The 19,938-nt window shown below is 38.2% G+C and overlaps 1 pseudogene; it reads left to right on the top strand.

Moving 5' to 3' along the window:
* Positions 1-12,653: 12,653 nt before the first annotated feature.
* Positions 12,654-14,439, top strand: LOC111159148 (annotated as a pseudogene).
* The last annotated feature ends 5,499 nt before the right edge of the window (positions 14,440-19,938 follow it).

The following is a 19,938-nucleotide window of genomic DNA, read 5'->3' as shown; positions in this document are numbered from 1 at the left end:
ATGTGGACAAGAGCTGGGGAACAGCAAGTGGAGAGTACCCACCACAAGTGGGTTATAAGGATAGATGTTATTTATTTTTCTTACCTAGTTGCTGTATTTAGGATTTCTGGTACTGTGTTGAATAAAAGTGGCAAAGGTCAGCATCTTACTTTGTTCCTGACCTTAGAGGAAAAGCTTTCATTTTTTCAACTTCATTTTTTCAACTTTGATTGTGTTAGCTGTGGGCTTTCATATATAGCATTTATTATGTTGAAGTAATTTTCTTCTGTTCCTAGTTTGTTGAATGTTATTATTATATAAAGTGTTGAATTTTGTTGAATGTTTTTTTCTGCATAATTGAGATGACCATGTGATTTTTTGCCCTTCATTCTGTTAATGTGGTGTATTATACTCACTGATTTCTGTATGTTGAACTATCCTTGCATCCCAGTGATAAATCCCAGTCGGTCATGGTGTATGATCTTTTAAAGTGCTGTTAAATTCAGTTTGTTGGCATTTTGTTGAGAAATTTTGCACCAATATTTATCAGGGATATGGGCTATCATTTTTTCGCCCCTTGTATCTTTGTTTAGCTTTGGTTATCAGAGTAATGCTGGCCTCATAAAATGAGCCTAGAAGTATCCCATCTTTAATTTTTAAAAAAAGTTTGAGAAAAATTGATGTTAACTTTTATTTGAATGTGTGGTAGAATTCTCTAGTGAAGCCATCTGGTCCTGGACATTTTTTTTAAAAGGAGCATTTTGATTCCTGATTTAATTTTCTAACCAGTTACAGATCTATTCAGATTTTCTATTTAGTCATGATTCAGTCTTAGTAGGCTGTATTTTTCTAGGAATTTATCCATTCCTTCTAGGTTATGCAATTTGTTGGTTTATATTTGTTCACAGAAGTCTCATGATCCTTTGTATTTCTGTGGTATTAGTTGTAATGTCTCCTCTTTCATTTCTGATTTTAGTTATTTGAGTCTTCTCCTTTTGTTCTTAGTTGATCTAGTTAAGGGCCTGCCAATTTTGTAAATTTATTAAAAGAATCCAACTCTTAGTTTCATCATTTTTTTTCTTATCTCTGTTTTATTTTTGGTCTAATCATTATTTCACACATTCTGCTTGCATGGGTTTAGGTTTTTCTTTTTTTTTAATTCTAGTTCATTAAGGTGTGAAGTTAGGTTATTGAGTTGGGATCTTCCTTTTTAATGTAGGCCTTTACTGTTATAAATTTCCCTCCTAGAACTGCTTTTGTTGTATTCCATAAGTGTTGGTATGTTTTGTTTTTGTTTTTGTCTTGGATATTTTCTAATTTCCTTTGTGATTTCTTCATTAACTCATTGATTGCTCAAGAATGTGTTGTTAAATTTCCACGTATTTGTGAAATTTCCAGTTTTCCTACTGCTATTCATTTCTAGTTTCATTCTATTGTGGTTGGAAAGATACACAGTATGATTTCAGTCTTAACATTTGTTAAGGCTTGTTTTGTGGCCCAACATATGATCCCTCTGGAGACTGTTCTATGTGTGCTTGAGAGGAATATGTGCTCTGCTGCTGGTGCCTAGAGTGGTCTGTTTATACCTGTAGATCCAATTAGTATTGTTCAAGTCATTTATCTTCTCTGTAGTTGTTCTATCCATTATTGAAAGTGAAGTACTAAAATCTACTGAAGGAAATATTGGTTTCCTTCATGTATTTGGGACCTCTGATGTTAGGTGATACATATTTATAATTGCTATTTTCCTGGTCACTTGATTCTTTTATTATTATATAGTGTCCTTTTTTGTCTCTTGTGCTCTTTTTTAGTTACCATTTGCATAGGAAAACTTTTTTCATCTTTTCACTTTAGCCTGTGTGTCTTTACATCTAATGTGAGTCTCTTGAAGATAGCATATAGCTTCATCTTATTTGTTTATTTACTTCCATTTGGCCATTCCCTTTTTTTTGGATTGGGTGCCTTAACCCATTTACATTTAAAGTAATGACTGATAGGGCAGGATTTATTACTGCCATTTTGTTAATTGTTTTGCGTCGTTCTTGTAGCAATTTTTATTCCTCTTTTTTTCTCTTGGTGTCTTCCTTTATGTTTCATTGATTTTTTTTTTGTATTGACATGTTTTTTCTCCCCTCATTTCCTTTTCTGTAATTTCTTATAGTATTTTCTTTGTGTTTACCATAGGGCTTACATAAAACATAACAATTTTAAGCTCATACAACTTAATTCCAAGTGTATGCAAAAACTCTATTCTTTTACATTTCCCCACTCCACCTTATGCTGTTGATATCACAAATTATATCTTTATATATTGTATATACATTAACATTGCTTTAGAGTTATAGTTTTTTTTAATTTAATTTATTTATTTGAGAGAGAAAGAATGAGAGAAAGAGCAAAAGCAGAAGGAGCAGCAGGGGGAGAGAGAGAAGCAGACTGTCTGCTGAGCAGGGAACTAGATGCAGGGCTTGATCCCAGGACCCTAAGATCATGACCCAAGCCAAAGGTTAAGCTGAAGCTTAATGGACTGAGCCAGCCAGACATCTGAAGTTATAGTTATTTTTTACCCTTCTGTCTTTTAGATATGCCAGAATTGAAAGTGTTTTATGGACCACCATTTTAGTATTACAGTATTCTTTATTTACCAATATATTTATTTTTACCAGTGAGCTTTACTTTTCATATGTTTTTGTTTTGGTATTTACTATTTTTTTCATTCCAATTTGCAGGATTCCCTTTACCATTAAAGGTAGGTCTGGTGGTGATGAACTCCCTCAGCTTTTATTTATCTGGGAAAGTCTTTACTTCTCCTTTGCTTTCAAAGGATGAAAAACATTTTTTTCAAAGGACAATTATTTAATACTTTCTGTTATAATCCAATATGACTTAATTTTCTTGCTCAAATTATTCCAGATTAGACTATTGGGAGCACTTTTGGTTGACTCCTGTGTCCCTTTTACACACTCCCATCATTGTGAGGCTGTTTAAGTACTGCCTTACTTCCCGACACTACAAGATACTAGGGCTCATGTTGTATATTTTCTGCTCCAGTCCTTGAATCAACCACATCTCCAAGGACTCCTGGTTCCTTTTATTGGAGAATGATTTTAGAAACCAAGATTGGGGTGCTGGGTATGCTAGTTGTTACTGGAGTGTCATTGTTATGGCTTCTAAACTGACAGAGCAAGAAAATGTGTATGTATATACTAACCCATCTACATATATATACCCATACATATTTCTGTATGTAACAATCTGTATCTATATTGAACTAAAGTAAGTTTATACTGATGTCTCCAACTGTACTCTATTACTATATGGATCATTCTAGCCTTCTTTCTAATCTTGACTGTAACTTCCCATTCCAACAGTAAGAAACCTGGCTCCTGCCATCTGCCATCTGCCATCTGCCATCTATTTACTTAATTGTTCAGTTGCATATGTGTATGTAGTATCAGAATTGTTAACTCATTATTCTCATAGGAAACTACTTTATCAACCAGAGTACATTGCTGATGCACAGGGATTTTTTTGCCTTTAGTTTTACATAAACTCTCTTCATTTCCAAAGACACATAGATCAACATCTTTCTCCCCACCCCAACCTCTTTAGCGAAGTTATTTCTTACTTTTGTAAATACGGTTAGGTTATTTTACTATATTCTGCTTTCCATTCTAGGATTCTCTTGACCTCCCAAATAATTTTTAAAATTTGCATATGTTAAACTTCACTCTGTGTTATAAAGTTCAGTGGATTTTGATGAATGCATAGTCATGTGTCCACCATTCCAGTGTCATATAGAATAGCTCCACCACCCTAAAAATTCTCTGTCCTTCACCTATTCATCCCTCCTCACAGTTTGATATTTGTGTGATCCATTTCTGTACTTTCTATTCTTTCCCATATCTATAGCTATATTCTTTTTTCCAATGCTTTTGGAAATATTTCCAATACTTTTGGAAAAATATTCTTTTTTCCAATACTAATAGCATGCATTGAATCTTTCAAAACATGAATATGAATCTCTCTCCATTTATTTTTTTTTATTTTTTAAAAGATTTTATTTATTTATTTGAAAGAGACAGAGAGAGAAGGAATATGAGCAGGGGCAGTGGGAGAGGGAGAGGGAGAAGCAGGCTTCCTGCTGAGCAGGGAGCTTCATGTGGGGCTCGATCCCAGGACCTTGGGATCATGATCTGAGCCAAAGGCAGATGCTTAATGACTGAGCCACTCAGGCACCCTTCTCTCTTTGTTTATTTAGATATTTCATCTCTTTCATTAGAGTTTCATAACTTTTCTGCAATAGGTAGTATGTATTTTGTTATATTTTTACTTACATATTTCATTTTGTTGGGTGTAATGTGATGGTATTACTTATTCAATTTCAAATGCTAATTGTTCATTGATGGTATACAACATGGGTTTTGATTCCATCCCATCCCAGGCTTTTCCCATTGAATCTTGCCATCTTGGACAGGACCAGGGGGCAAAGAGCCTATATTCTTAGGTATGACAGTAACATTTGATGTTTTCAGTGTTATTGAAGAAAGGGAAAGGCTGGCACCTTCCTTCTCAGAGTTTTTGGAAGACATCTTAACTTTGAACCTTACATACACCTTTGTAGAGGAATAGTTCTTTCGTCACCTTATGGTATGGATTGATAGAGATTTTTTTCACCTTAATAATTATGAATGATACAGAACTTTAACTATACATGGAGAGTAGTAGCTGCCTCATTAGTTATGTCTGGATTTTCTTCTTCAGGCCCCAAACTTTGCACACAAAATTCAATCAGCTTGTCTTTCCATTGGAAATGCCACTGAGGCTTATGTGAGCTTGTAACACTTAACTTCAGATTCCTTTTTCCAAAAAGAAGGAGTGGAATGAAGTCTTGGGTCTCCAGAAATAGATCACAACACAAGGATTCACATACAAATGTTTTATGAAGGAACTTCTCCCAGGAGAGGGAGGAGAGAGTATGGCAAGTCAAGCAAAGGTGTGGTTTCAGGTGAAGTCCTGCCTCAGCTTAATTCTGAGAGGGGTTCTCGGGTATAAACCACATAGCAGAATATGTCTACCCTCAAAGAGGGAGCTAGACCTTATACCCATCTTTCTTGTCAGTCACTGGCCATGGGCCATAAACGGAGGATATGAACTCCCAGGAGCCTCTGGCTTTCTTTCTTTTGTTGTGGCAGTGCAGCTCTGATAGGACAAGGGCAGTTCTCTGAGGAGATCCCCAGATGTAAACTGTCAAGAGTGAGGAATGCAGAAGCTGGAGGGGGGCATGCCCGACCAGTAGGAAGATCCAGGGGATCTGGGTGGAGCACTTCCAGGCAATGTCCCCTTAGAGTCTTATGTACTGAGAGTGCATGGTAGTTGGGGGCAGCTTTAGTAGGATTTAACATTGTGGCAGTCCTTCCCATTTTCATTTCTCTCTCCTGACCTGAGGTGCCCCCAGCCCCTTTCCTCCCCATACTTAATATAGAAAAGACAATAACACTTTGCATTTTCCTCTGGAGAGAGACAATCAGTCCACTGCATCCTTTATTTACAAGGTCATGGGGCTTCCCATTTCATCCTCGCTGTGTCAGAGCCCAAGATCACAGCAGATGAGCATATTCCTTGTTTCAAAATATATATATGTATTTACTGAAAATATATATAAAATATATTTACAAAATATATTTTTACTGGAAGGTAATGATTTAGTTTTTTGATTATTCATGCAGTTTGATATTTTGTTTTTAATTTTCATATCTCTCAGGGGACTGGGAGATGAAAAGAGAGAAAGTAATACTGAAATGGGCCTAAAATTCAAATAAGCTTGGTTAATAATGAACTCTTTATTATTATATATTGACCCTTTCTAGATGGTATTTGCATTAATGTGATTCATTTAAATAGGATTCATTTCCCTAAAAGTGGTCATAATTTGCAGGGATGCCATTGGTAAGCTTATTATTGATTTTGGATGATGAAAAAAAAATCATTTCATTGATCATTTCTAGAAGCTAAAATTAGTAGCAGAAGGCTGTGGACATGTGACTCTTCTGTCTGGAGGGAGAGTCAAGATGAGGTGGGACCTTTAAACCTTCTTCCATTCTTACCTTCCATCTGCTCTTCCTTCCTGCATGTAGACAGGACATTGACAGAGGTGGTGGGCTGACTCTTCCATCCCACACTCCTCTCCTGCCCAATATAGTTCATGTCAATGATGCATCTGTGGCCACTCCCTTTGTGCCATTCCAGCTGGCTGGTCCCCGCCATTCTGGATGTTTCAGGCATCCTGCAGCACCTAAAGCAAAAACAAATTTACAATTAGTGTAAAGAATGATTATTATATTAAGGGCTTGTCGGGAAAATATAGGTCAGTTTAAGACTTGTTTTGTTTTGGGGCGCCTGGGTGGCTCAGTGGGTTAAGCCGCTGCCTTCGGCTCAGGTCATGATCCCAGGTCCTCGGTTCGAGCCCCACATCGGGCTTTCTGCTCAGCAGGGAGCCTGCTTCCTCCTCTCTCTCTGCCTGCCTCTCTGCTTACTTGTGATTTCTCTCTGTCAAATAAATAAATAAAATCTTAAAAAAAAAGACTTGTTTTAAGAAATCAGACCTCATGCCAAACCTCTGCCAGTAAGCACTTCTCAAAAGGCAGTTTAAATGAGAATCCATGAGGAATATTAGGTTTCTGCATTCCCTTGAAGATAAGGTTAGCAATGCCACATTATTAAAATCTGTGTTAATTAGGTACCTAATCTAATTAAATTTCTCTGTCTTACATTTCCTACTACATGTACTCATAATGCATAGTTGCAAGCTGATATACGCAGAGACAGGTTTCATGCAGTACTGAAGGGTTCCTGAGACATGGGACTTCTGTGATAAAACCACGAAATAGCCAGGCAAGCCAGGTCTAGTTGGTCAAGCTGGATCATTCAACACATTAACATGCAATACGAACCCAGCACCAACCCCTATCCTAAGATGCAAGTTTCTGAGTTCATTCTGACTCTATTGCTGCGGGCCATTGGTAACTCCAATCTTCCCCCACTTCCCTCTGTTGAATCTACTGTCAAACCTTTGTATGAAAGGATTCCAGATTTACTTACATCATATTCAAATGTATAAAGAAACTCTCACTTCTTTATTTCTCTTGTTATAGCTCAAGCTTTCCTTCCAGAGACTCCTCACCTTCTAGATACCATGAAATGCCTGGGTCTTCCAGAGCTAATTGGGTGGGCTTCCTTTCTCTCTTGTTGGGTATGGGCTACCCTCCATCATGTCATCCTCTTTGCTGATACAATATTTGCCCTACTTTCTTTTCAGGCATAATCGATTTGGTGCAGGCAGAGGAACTGGCTTACTGATAAGGGGACATGAATTGGGAAATATTTACAAAAGTTTAACTTATTATATTGATTCAATGTACATGATGTATTGATTCTATTAATTCAATGTACCATGATAAATTTTGGCTCTTGAAACAAATTCAAAGATAAACATAACAACTATGGTATAAAGACATACATCTCGGCTAGCATTTTGTAACTAGATAGCTCTAGTGTAAGGAAGTTAAGACCAATAACGATTGGAATGAAGGTTTTAGAGAATTCTACAGTCTCACTGATAAATTTCGTCTTCCCTGCCTCTTAGGCAGGCACAGCTGGGGTAGGCCAGCAACCTCGCTATTGTTAGGCTGTTTCAGGATCAGGGAAGCTGCTATAGGGCTCCTTTTTTGTACTGCTATTGTGAAAATGTCTTAACCTTAGCAGTATATCTGTTAGTATTGATACAGAACCTTCATCTCTTATTATCTGTAAACTGGTAATGGATGAGTGGTTTTAAATTCTCTTTTGATGGAATGAATGTATAAAGTTTCACATTTCCTGGAGAATAATTTCACAAAGCCATTTCTATAAGAGGCACGTTTTTACAGTTAGTTGAATTTACTATCCCAATAATGACAGTTAAAGATATTTTTCGGAGATATTCACCCTTTCCTCTGTTATTTACTGCCCAACTACTAAAACTGTAGATTTACATCTGGCATCTTCCCCCCCCCCCCGTCCCCCGCCGCCGGTCTTTACATGTTTAACTTTCTTTTTTGGTAATAGCACCTTTAGAGGAGATAGCATATGAATTTTGGATATAAGTATGACCACCGTGAATTCTAGTGACCCCTGTGTTTCAAATACAAATATGAGATACAGAAAAAACCTGTTCCTCTGTCCTCTTTAGCTCTAGAAACAATTACTATTCCTTTTTGAAGCTTTTCTTTTCCCTTCAAGAGTTCAACATTTGTAACTTCAAGTATCAGAAGGGATGACTGTTAATTACACATACTATTCAAAAGAAATCATGTTTTCTCAATAGATAACTCCCAACTCTAAGCCAATTCTAGTACATCCAGGGTATATAAATCCATGTCCAGTCATTGGATTACCAGGAAAAACAGCGTTCTTAAAAAATTTTCCCTTGATTTTATTCTCTTTGTGAGAATATACTTATTTTAAATCCAAGACTGGGGTATTGGTTGTTTGCATAACAGATTGCCACACACCTAGAAGGTTAAAGCAATACCTACTTATTAGCTCACAGGTCTGTATGTTAGAAGTTCAGTAAGGCATGGTTGGATTCTCTCCTCCAGGGCTCAAAGGTACATTCTTACCTGGATCTCTCAGGAAAGAATCAGTCTCCAAGTTTATTCAGGTCATTGGTAGAATCTAGTTCATTGTGATTGTAGGACTAAGGTCTTATTTTCTTGCTGGCTGTTGACTGGAGCTCACTCTCAGCAACTAGAGGCAGCTTGTGGGTTCTTTTCACATAGCCTTCTTCATCTTCAAGCCAAGAGTGGCATGTTGAATCCTCCAGATGTTTGAATCACTGACTTCTTTTGCCATCAGCCAGAGAAAACTCTCTGCTTTTAAAGAACTAATGTAGTTAAGTGAGGCCCATCTGGCCCATCTCCCTTTCTTAAAATTAACTATGCCATATAACATAATCTAATCATGAGAACAATTTCTCATCATATTCACAGGCTCCTTCCACTCACAAAGGGGAGAATGTATATCAGAGCAAATGTCACTTCAAGGTCATCTTAGAATTCTGCCAAACAAGATGGGTTATAATGATTAATGGTAACGTGGTCACCAATTTCTTTGTGCATTGAAAAGAAGATCTTTTGAGTCTCGAATCTCATGTTCAGCTATGAAAAATATGATAATAAGAATAAAGTAAGAATAAAATTGTTTAAAAAAAAAGAATAGAAAATCCACAGCATGATTATATTCCATGGAAGAAAGAGAGAAAGAAGGGGAAGATAGAAGGAAAAAATTGTGAAAGAATTGTCAAAAAGAAAACCACAGACCCAAGATGTAGTCACTTATGCTAGGCCATGTCCCCAAACCCGAGTTTAATACCTAACCTAAGTGCAGTTTCAACCTCCCCCAGAAATGTAGTCTCAACGTGTCAGTCAGGAGTTTTCTGGTCAGCACCAGTGAGGTAATCTCTCACATGGGCTGTCCATCCCCCATAGGAAGGTGACATAATCTGCATGATATGACTCTATACTCTCATCCCTAATGAAAGGTGACCTCGACTGGAACAATCCTTTATTTTCTTTTCCTAATAACTCTTGCTCCACCCTCTTTCCTGTAAAGGAAGCCTCCTTCCTGTAAACCTTCCACTTTGTACAATTCCTTTGAGCATCCCTCTACTGGATGGGATGCTACCTGATTTATGAATTGTTTAAAAAAGACAATTAGATCTTCAAATTTCTCAGTTGAATTCATTCTTTAATAGGATGATAAACTTCAAATGTTTTATTTGTCCATTTATACAAAATGATGCCTGCCTACTTTGTAGTCTTTGGCTTGTCTCTTTGAGCTGAGAGACAGGTGACTTGAATTCTAATCTCTGCACCACTTCCTAACTAGAGGACTCTGGAAAGTCTCTGGGCTTCATTTGGTTCACGAAGATAATCATAGTGCACTTTCCTAAAGACAAGCAACCTCGAGGGCCTGTTTGACTCTAAGATTCAGGAAGTTGAATGTGAATGAGATGTGAAGGATTCATCCAGTTGTGGAGAGTGGAAGCTGTGTGTTTTGGGATATTTGACAGGTTCAGATTTTGCTTCCTTTCAGTCTTACCTCCTCTAGGAACTGACTGGCCCTGTGGCTTCTTGTAGTGGGCCTCAGGTATTTCCCATGGGTATTGGGCCACTCTCTTTCCTCCTTCTTGGAAAAGTGAAAACTTCGAACCTCATTGGAATTTTTCTTCTTTTTTCAAATCACATTTATATTGTAGGTAGACCCTAAATGCAAGTCTATTTGCAAAGCCATGAATACCTGATGGGTAGGACAGCAAAGTCCAGCAGAGAAAGAAGACTTTCTTAAAAGTCCATCAGTGACATAGAAGGCATCCTGGAATGGAGAGTGGAAAGGGAGGTGGCTTCAGATTTCCCTCCTTTCATCCACTTTTAACTAGTTTGCTGACAGCCTCTAGGGAACTTCACTCCGCAAAGGTCCTACTCTCTCCATGTTCCTTTTGGTTCTCAGAGCTTGAAACCCTCTGCTGTTTCATCCTCCTCACCAGCTGTCAATCATCCCATTCCCTTCCTTTTCTTTTCCTTCCCTTCCCTTCCCTTCCCTTCCCTTCTAGGTAGAACTCTTGAAGGCCAAGGATCCATGAAAATAGGGGAAAGAATGAAAGACAGCCATTTTATGGTAAAAATAATCAGAGTTTTACACTGCCAGTCAAGGCTTAGCAAAATTCCTGTATGACATTTTTATTTACAGAGCCACTGTTTCTTTTCTTGGTGTGATTTGGGTTTTCCTCTTCTGTTAATATGGATTGGTACATGCCCAGTCCTATAAGTGAGTTGGTTTGGGTTTCTTTTGGGAAGAATATGTAAGCTTCTTTGATCACTGGCTATTTCAATGCCTGGGAAAACACCAGTTTTATTCTTCATATTTGTGGTTTAAATGCTCCTTGCACTTAGGAATACATTTTTACTCATACATAAGGTTTCATTTCTAAAAAGATAAGTCACAATTTTCATGTGCCATTGGATAATGCCATTAAACTGGTCAATATAATAAATCTAGGATGTTCAACTCAAAGCTTTTAAAATTGATTATTGAAGAAAATAGGCTCAAACTATGCTAAACTACTGTTGCTTTCCAAATTGAGATGGGAATCATTGGGTCCTATATTAATATGTTCATTTGAATTGAAAAATGAAATTAGATTATCTGGATGGACAGGAACTCTGATTTGATGATTAGTTTGATGTTAGGAGTGGCTTTATCATCAGGTTATATGAAAATAGTTTACCTGCTGCTACAAGCTTTGTTATCAAGTAAAAGCATCCCAATGTTCATAGCAACAATGCCCACAAGAGCCAAACTGTGGAAGAAGCTGTGATGCTCTTCCACAAATGAATGGATAAAGAAGATGTGGTTCCTATATACAATGGAATATTACTCAGCCCTCAGAAAAGATGAATACCTACCATTTGCAACAACATGGATGGAACTGGAGAGGATTATGCTAAGTGAAATAAGTCAAGCAGAGAAGGACAATTATCATATACTTTCACTCTTATATGGAACATAAGGGATAGCATGGATGACTGCAGGGGAAGGAAGGGAAAACTGAAGGGGAAGAAATCAGAGAGGGACACAAACCATAAGAGACTCTGGATTCTGGGAACCAAACTGAGGTTACAGAAGGGAGGGGGACAGGGAGATGGGGTAACAGGGTGATGGGTATTAAAAAGGGCATGTTATATATCAAATGATCACTGGCTGTTATATGCAGCTAATGAATTGTTGAACACTACATCAAAAACTAATAATGTACTATATGTTGGCTAATTGAACATTATAAAAAATAAGGCTGTTACCCCCCCCCCAAAATAAATAAATAGTAAAAGCATCCCCTCATGAAATATTGCCTTGGCACAGCTGAGTTAAAATTAGCTACACTCTATTTCCCCATCCTTTTTTGAGTATATTGTGTTAAACAAGTGACCGTAAATGAGAATATCAGAAATAACCAGATATAATTAACAGTCACTTGACAGGTCCTGATAAAGTTCTTTAAATGTACATCCTAGAAACTGAAAAAGTGAATAAACAGAATGATATATTTTGCAAAAAACATAGTTTCTTATTCTTTGTTTTCAGCAAAATTGAAGGAAGACTGAAATTAAGTTGTCAGCATATAGAACATTAAAATTAGTTTTTGATGGTGGATCACCATGTGATTTTTGGTATATAACGAAGAGTTCAAAGAACTCAGCACATCGTTATGAAAATCTCTTCATAGCTATAGTTATGTAAACAAAATTTCTCAACGCTCTTATCTATAAAAATGAAAATTTGTTATGAAATTAATGCTGAATCTTGCTTCTTTTGTGTTTATAATATTTATGCACAGATATAGGACATATTTTTTAAAATTTCATATCATTAAGAGATGTGTTTTCCATAAAAATTATTTATGTTTAACAATTATTTTTCAGATATTATATTTTTGTGTTTTAATATCTGTTTGCAATAATTATAATGATAATTCAATCAGGAGAAAAATTTTAAATCTTAAATGATCAATTAGATTTAGACCAAGAGCTGGCATCCAGGAGCAGGCACTTTACTCCTCCTTCAGAATGGATGGGGACCAGAAATTGGATCCTTATGCCCAAGTAAAGCAGAATTTCATCTAGCACTTCTCTCAGATGGTCAAGGTGCTGACTGAGGATAGCATGACCCACCTGGAGACAGGAGATGGAATTGCCTGGCTTAAGGAGGTCTTGGGATACAATGCCATCCAAGGCAAGTACCAGTGGGGTTTGACAGTGCTGTTAGATTTTCAGGAGCTGGTGGAGCCAGGGAAGCAGGATGCTGATAGTCTCCAGCAGGCCCTGACTGTGGGCTGGTGTGTGGAAATGCTCCAGGCTTTCTTCCTGGTGTCAGATGACATCATGGATTCATCTCTCACTGGACGGGGCATACAAGGATCTGCAGGTATCACAAGCCTGGCATAGGTTTGAATGCCATCACTGAAGTTTTGTTTCTGGAAGCATATATATACCACCTGCTAAATCTCTACTGCCAGGATCAGCCTTATTATCTGAAACAGATTGAGCTTTTCCTACAGAGTTCCTATAAGACTGAGATCAGACGGACCTCATCACAGCCTCCCAGGATAATATGGATCTTGGCAGAATCACTGAAAAGAGGTATAAATGTATTGTCAAGTACAAGACTGCATTCTATATATTCTATGTTCCTGTGGCTGCTGCTGTGGATATGGCGGGCATAGATGGGGAGAAAAGCATGCCAATGCCAAAAGAATCCTGCTGAAGATAAGGGAGTTCTTTCAGATTCAGGATGATTACCATGATCTTTCTGGGGACCATAGTGTGACAGATAAAATTGACACAGACAAATAAGTCAAGCAGAGAGAGTCAATTATCATATGGTTTCACTTATTTGTGGAGCATAACAAATAGCATGGAGGACATGGGGAGTTAGGAGAAGGGAGTTGGGGGAAATTGGAAGGGGAGGTGAACAATGAGAGACTATGGACTCTGAAAAACAATCTGAAGGGTTTGAAGAGGTGGGGGGGTGGGAGGTTGGGGGAACCAGGTGGTGGGTATTAGAGAGGGCACAGATTGCATGGAGCACTGGGTGTGGTACAAAAACAATGAATACTGTTATGCTGAAAATAAATAAAAAGAATGATAAAAAAAAAAACTTGCTGGAATCCCCAAAGGTTCCATAGCAAATGAGAAAATCATAGCAAGTCAGTATTTCTAACATGTGAAACCATTATTACTACCTCCTAAGAAGTAATACAAGAATGATGTCCACACAGATTAAGCTGATCTAGGGTAGACAGGTGAAACAAAAATACATTAATATAAATGTGTTTCATGAAGAGGCATCTATCAAGCCAGAAAGTCTGCTTGGGAAGTTTGTTTTCAGCTGAGTTTCTAACATCTTTATATTATAGAGTTAAACATGAATGTAAAGTATCAGTGTTCATTTTAAGGTGGACTGTAGATTCTTAGGGTTAGAGGTTCACTTTTATTTGTTTGCAGATATGCTAGGCATGTGAGCAAATAAGGTTTTATTTTGTGGCAGTCAAATAAAAATATTATAGACCATGAAAAAAAAATTGACACAGACATCCAGGACAAAAAATGTAGTTGGCTGGTGGTTCAGTATCTGCAGCAGGCCTCTCTAGAACAGTACAAGATCCTTCAGGAGAGTTATGGGCAGAAGGAGGCCAAGAAGGTGGCCCTGGGTGAAGACACTGTATAAGGAGCTGAACCTGCCAGCTGTGTTCATGCAGTATGGGCTAGACAGCTGCAACCACCTTCTGGGCCTCATCGAGCCATGCCTCTGCCCCAAGCCATGTTTCTGGGGCTAGCACACAAGGTCTACAAGAGGAAAAAGTGACCTAAAGACAGAGGAAAGGGGGCTCTCAATAAATTGTCTAACCTTCGAAAACAACAACAACAACAAAATGATCAGTTGGATTTATGTTCTCAACTCTTCACTCATCACCCTTGCAGCAAAGGGAGTACATTTCCCCACTCCTTTGATGTTGGACTTGACCATGTGACTTCATTTAAGCAATGGAATCTTAGCAAGTGGGATGCAAGTGAAGATTTTAAATGTGTTTGTGTGATTTGTCTCACCTCTTGGGCTTATGCCATCGACCTTGATAAGAAAATGCTTAGGTTCAATGTTTTTTAAGTTTCTCTTAGGGTTTATGTGAACAAGAAGTTTGAGGCACCACTATAGATATATACAACTGTCATATATCTTACAGATCCTTTGGTAAAAAGACCTTTAAAGACTCTAAAATCCCAATTGCAAGCATTGTTATACACATGAAGGTTGGCATCTGATCTGCTTTCTGGGTTTGCTTAGTGATGTTCCACCCAAGCTGTAGTTTCATTGCTAAAATAGAGATGTATATAAAACCCCAGTTATCTAGATCTTTGACCTATGATATACAAATAGTAATACAAGGGCAAAATTTGAAAATGAAATCTGGCAACAATATAGAGGAACGTCTTAATTCACCTATGAAAGAAGACATTGAGACTCTTCTGCAACTGCAAAGTAGGTTCAATCTTAGCAATTTCCCCATTTTGGCATTACATGAAATTAGTTTCATTTAGGAATCTCCTGAAGACTGAAGCTCTGAAAGTGGAGGTTTGAGATCCCTGGGGCTCTAGTGTGAGTAAAGACCACAGCCTACTCAATATCCAAGATAAAAGATGGCTCCACTTCCTGGATTATTTCACTTACATACCATATTAAGTTGGGAACTCTTGTGGAACAGGATGTAAAGTATATAATAAACTTTAAAAGATATCATCCAAGACTTCTAGTAAATTTTGAAATTATAGTAGGATCTAGCAGCCCTACCTCCAGGACTTGTGTACACATAGTTCATCCTTTTCTGCTGGTAGGGATTCTTTAGTGAAATGCTGGAGAAACCTACTTTAAGGGCTTCACCTGCTTAAGATGGTCCTTGTTGCACTGGGGAGAGAAGGAATTGCAAACATCACTAATGCCTATACTTCATGTTGCTCAGACACAGCCCTTGACATCCGGTCATGTTGCTGGCCTTTTTCTTGAGGCCATTCTACTTATGGAGTTTGAGAGCAGTTTGTGGAATTTCTGGAGGGTTTTCTTCTTGGCTGACATTCAAAGGGGAACTTTTTTTGCTTGGATTACCAGGAGGTCGATATCTCATTAACAGCGATGACAGATTGTAGGGACTCTAAGACAGCCACATACCAAATGTGAAACACCCAATATGTTTATGAAATCATTTAATCCATAATCACAGTGTATAATGAAAGGTGCTGGTGCTTCGGCATTGGCATTTACAAGGCCGACACCATGATATGTTTCTGTGAATTACAGATTCAGCGAACTGTGTAATTTATGAGTCATGAGAAAAAAGGATCCATCTGGGCAGTTCTTGAAGCTTGTTGAAGCAAGGTGACATCTTTAATCAACATGAATATAAAAATCACACTATTGAGTTACTCACCTGTTCTGAGCAATGCCACATTCCTCTGGTCCCTATTGTTTTCTGAGGGATTGGGGAATCAGAGAGGATAACATTCTTTTCAATTTTGCTGCAGAGATGCTATAGATGTGGTGTAATTATTGTCTTTTGCGATTCAGAGGCAACAGAGTTTGACTTGAAGGTCACTGCTTGTATTGACCTTGAAAAATTACTGGGGTTACCTTTCATCAGAGAGCTCAAAAGCCATAATTTGGCCCTAAACAAAACTATAGAAAGAGCATCTTTGAGGTTTCTATGGACTCTGGGCCTTCTCATCATTTTCCATAATGGAATGCAACCCTTCTCTGAACTCTGGCCACACCCATCTCTATTTCAATGGGTCATTACTGTGCTCACAGCTCTTTATTTCTTTATGACCACCTTAGAAAGGTCCCATATGTCTGCCTCTACAATTGCATTTCTGTGTTGCCTTTGGGACTGCAGGTCAAATTTAATATATATTCAACAAATCCATATTTTCCATTATCTGTGGTGTTTTTATCTGGAAGGTGCTGATAATAAGATTAATTTTTATGGTGGTCATGAGAATGAAATTGTCAGCAAGTGTAAAGCACCAGTATACTGGTACTCAGTTGATGTCAGTTGGAGTTCCTTCCCCACACCAGTATACATATTCAGTGGGTACTTCCAGGATGTAGAAAGAATGCTGGGGTGTAGTGACATGCCCTCTCAGTTTTTATGGGTATAGGTGATGCTCAGAGCTTGTAGGACGAGCATCAGAAGAACCAGACAAGTATTGGTTGCATATCATTGTAGCATGGGTTACATACAGATTTTCTCTTGCTAGTCCATATTCTTTAAAACCCACAATTTGAGGAAGAAAGGTATAATTTCATCTGTTAAGTTTCAGCTCCTCTTATGGCCCTCAAGTGCATGGCTCTCTGCTGTAGCATTTTATCCATACCATTCTTCTGGATTTTTGTATTCCAGCTAGATTTAGTATAAAGCACTAAAAGTGCTTTCTGTGCGTTCATGATTGTAGTGACTTGGTCTTGGAATCCAGTTTTAGGTTTCCCTACACATGTCTCCTCCCTACTTTTGTTTCTTATTATATTTGGGATGTTTGGGTGATTTGGTCTATGGTCAGATGTGGCCAAGGGACCTGAAGATCACACCTTACAAACCTTAATCCAACCTTGGCATTCACAGGTACACTTCTTTCTGGCATACAAGAATTGCTTCTTATTCATGACCTAGTTGTGGGGCTTATAAAAATAGAAATATAGAAATAGTAGGTCAACTTTTACTTTTTAGAATGAGCCACCATCCCTGTTATCATCAGAGAAATAATTAATGGTACAGACACAGATATGATGATAAGAATGTTCATTGCAGCTGTGTTTATAAGAGGAAGAAAAAAGAAAAATTGTAATTATTCATAATTGTTATTGAGATATCAATTTCTTTGTAACCTTCTCCCAAAAAATTCCACTGCAAATGTCAGTCCAGAAGAAAACATTCTAAAGCCACTTCGGTCCTGCAACTCTTCTCAAGCACAGCATCTAGAATGGTTTCAAGAAGATGGTCAGTGGCAGGGCTGGAGGGGAAAGGGCCATATCTATAAAATACAAAATGTATTCCCATCAACAGGAACCACCTTAAACAATGGGAATCAGTCATAAAGCCTTGTCCCTCCAATGTTCTCAGTACTGAGAAGAGTGAATGTCTGCACCTGGGGGGCAATGGGGTGGTGTGAGGAAGTATGAGTCATCTGGAATCATACTGATATTTTCCACCCAAATTTCAAAATCTCCTACAAGTCTTAAAGTTTTGTCTTTAAGAATTAATATGCATTCTCTGCTGTACTCCAATAATTCATGCTTTATTTCAATATTTAACAAGTTTGAAGTTACTGTTATTAAAGTAAAATTGATGCACCAAGAAGCCGTGCCAGATTTATCTTGGGCTTTGAAGACCCGTGGCCTTCTGGCAAGGGTCGGTTACCCTAATTTAAGGCCTGAAGGCAGGTGAAATTTCTCTTTTATTAGACATATTCTCTGATACCCTATGAAAGGCTGATATGATGGTCCCCCAGGCAGTGGTAACTCTTGGTAAAGTAGTAATGCCAGCTATGGAGCATGTCAGGAGCAAAGGGACATGATGAAGAGGGCAGAAGGTGAGGATGCTCTCAGGAGAAGCATGGAGACAACCTGGCAAAGAGAAGGGGCCTGGGTCCTTGTGAGGACCAGCCTATTCAGCTCTGTCTCATAAGAACATGGCCACTCTCCTTGTAGCTGAGTATGAATACAGGAAGAGCCTGTGATTCTGGGGGATGAAGTGGGTGCAGCACAGATCAAATGTGAGGACCAGTCAGTTGTGCTGGCTGTAGTCACAATGGAATGAGGAATGAGGGGTCACAATGGAATGAGGATAAGTAAGACCTAGTCTAAGTACTGGACTGTTCTTGAAGGAGATGGGAAAGTAGGGCTTGGTCTGCGAGTCACGTGGGGCCAGAGCAGAATTTCCATCTTGGTTGCAGGCCCCTCCAAGGGATAGTACTCAAGAGACACTTGCAGAGGGGGGCCAGATAGGCTGGCCTTTGGTGGGAGAGGGATTGCATTCAGGCTTTACCTAAAATTAGGGGCTGAAAAAGATGGCCTCCCAACTCCATTACAGCCCCTGGACTTCTCTGGTTTTAGGAGGAGACATCAAGGGTGGCACTGGAACTGAGTCTGTGGACTGATATGTGTGCAAGGGTGGAGGGCCAGCAACCAGGAAAAGAAGAGGAAAGGAGAACACAGATAAAAGGTAAGAACACAATCTCAAAGGCAGAGGAGTCTGGGAGTAATCACTAGCCAAGGAGTGGTAAGAGAGGGTACTCAGAAATGATTGTATTTCTGGTGGTGCATGTAGTTAAAGGAAAGCAAGAGGTTGGCTTTCAGCATAGTTTCAGCTTGGGGATAATGAGACATCATTTGGTAAAAACCAAACATGTTCAGGCATAGATTTACTGTGAATGAATAACACAGATGATCAGCTTGAGGTTGAAAAGAGGTTTGGGATTTTTCAGAGCTTCATAGTTCATTAGAATGGCCTGGTCTTCCAAGCAGATAGACAATTCATTTTTTAACATTTTTTATGAGAAGAGAAATATGGGCTTGTTTTTGTACAGGAGGCCTGGTTCCCTTCTTTCATTGTCATTATTTTAAATATGAAACATAGTTGGACAAGTAATGGTGAGAAAACATGGGGTGCATGAGATAGGTAGGCAGAGGCTGAGGAATTTATGACTTTATGAAATTCCTTTGAAGTCACATAACTGCATCTAGCATTTTACATAATAAAATGGACTATATAAGTAACTCTTTCTGATATAAAATAAGTATTCAAGAATTATATGTAATACTATGAGAAAAATAGTATCTATATTCTGCACCTAAAAATCCTTTAAAAATTCATTTGGTTCAAAATGGGATATTTTTGATACAAACATGAAGAATATATTTGGATGTAACTAGGCTGCTTGATGCTCACTGTGAATGTCCAAATGAATAATTCTTTTTTTTTAAATTCTCATTTTCCATTCATTGGAAATCTAACAACTAATTCCATGTTGAACATTGTAACCTTTATGCCACCCATTGAGCACCCTGTCCTCTACAAGAGAAGCCTGCTAGCTATATGGACTCTATCTCAACTTTTTCATGGTGGCTTAAGTTTGGAGAATAGCAAGCATACTTCCTGAAGAAAATCCATATTGTAGATTTTCCTGTGTTTGCTTTCTGTAGGAAGATAGTAAATAATTCACCGTATTCTGAGATTGTGGTGGGAGGTGTCATCATCATCACATCATTATTATCCCCATCATCACCATCACCATCACCATCATCACTTCATTATCATCA

This window comes from Enhydra lutris, unplaced genomic scaffold, assembly GCF_002288905.1.
Source record: "Enhydra lutris kenyoni isolate GAN:26980312 unplaced genomic scaffold, ASM228890v2 scaffoldscaffold66, whole genome shotgun sequence".
Lineage (NCBI taxonomy): Eukaryota > Metazoa > Chordata > Mammalia > Carnivora > Mustelidae > Enhydra > Enhydra lutris.
The sequence above is the reverse complement of the archived record's forward strand: the minus strand, read 5'-3'. Positions and strand labels throughout refer to the sequence as shown.